Source organism: Bidens hawaiensis, unplaced genomic scaffold, assembly GCF_021521415.1.
Source record: "Bidens hawaiensis isolate Kalapana, Puna unplaced genomic scaffold, B.hawaiensis_p1.1 tig00049471_1, whole genome shotgun sequence".
Classification (NCBI taxonomy): domain Eukaryota; kingdom Viridiplantae; phylum Streptophyta; class Magnoliopsida; order Asterales; family Asteraceae; genus Bidens; species Bidens hawaiensis.
Window position 1 is genome coordinate 90,760 of NW_027498854.1, and position 1,033 is coordinate 91,792.

The 1,033-nt window shown below is 36.6% G+C and overlaps 1 pseudogene; it reads left to right on the forward strand.

The window, feature by feature from the left end:
- Positions 1-206: 206 nt before the first annotated feature.
- LOC143598035 (agamous-like MADS-box protein AGL62 pseudogene) lies at positions 207-1,027 on the forward strand (annotated as a pseudogene).
- The last annotated feature ends 6 nt before the right edge of the window (positions 1,028-1,033 follow it).

Here is a 1,033-nt window from a genome sequence, read left to right on the forward strand (position 1 = left end):
TTCCTTTTACCACTAATCCCCTATTTAAGACAAAATCTTTGACAATCATAATTTTCGAGATTTTCCCTTAAACAATAACCAACGTCTTAACTAATTCTTCAATTTCATATAAATATTCAACACCATTCACAACCCTAATTCACCCTTAACCTTATACATTAACAATAACCATTACATAATAATATTCATCCCCATGAATATCATGAACACTAACAATCATAATAATAATAATTATAATAATAATAATAATATTACCACCACCAGTTTCAACAGCCTCCACACCACCATGAATAACATCATCAAGAAGAAAACCTCTCAAGGCCGTAAAAAGATCGAGATCAAGAAGATCGAAGAACTCAACAGCCGTCAAGTCACCTTCTCGAAACGCCGGTCCGGCCTTTTCAAGAAAGCTAGTGAACTTTGCATCTTGACCGGTGCCCGTATCGCCATTCTTGTTAACTCCCCGGGTGGCCGCTTCTTCGCTTTTGGCCACCCCAAGGCTGACGTCATCATTGACCGTTATCTCAACAACAACAGCAGCAACAACAACAACAATAATAATATTACTAATATTACTATTTATAATAATAATAACAACAATAATAATATTACTAATATTACTATTTATAATAATAATAACAGTAGTGGTAGTAGCAGAAGTAGTAGTGGTAATAATGATAATATTATTAATAATATTAATAATAATGATATTAATGGATTATCAGTGCTAGAAGGTTCGACGTTTAACGAGCATTACATGGAGGTATCGAAGGAACTAGAGGCCGAGAAGAAGCGAAGAGAGGTGATACAAGAATCGAAAGTGTTGAAAGGCGACGGGTTATTATGGTACGAGGAAGAGGTTGATGGGATAGAGGTTGATGAGTTGGAGCAATATATGTTGTCTTTGATGGAGTTGAAGAGGAAGGTTTTGGTTAGGGCTGATGAACTTGTGATGATTGAGAAGACTCCGATATTTTTGGGACCGAATGGGTTGTCGGGTGATGTTGGTGTTGGTGGTGTCGGGTTTGGGAAC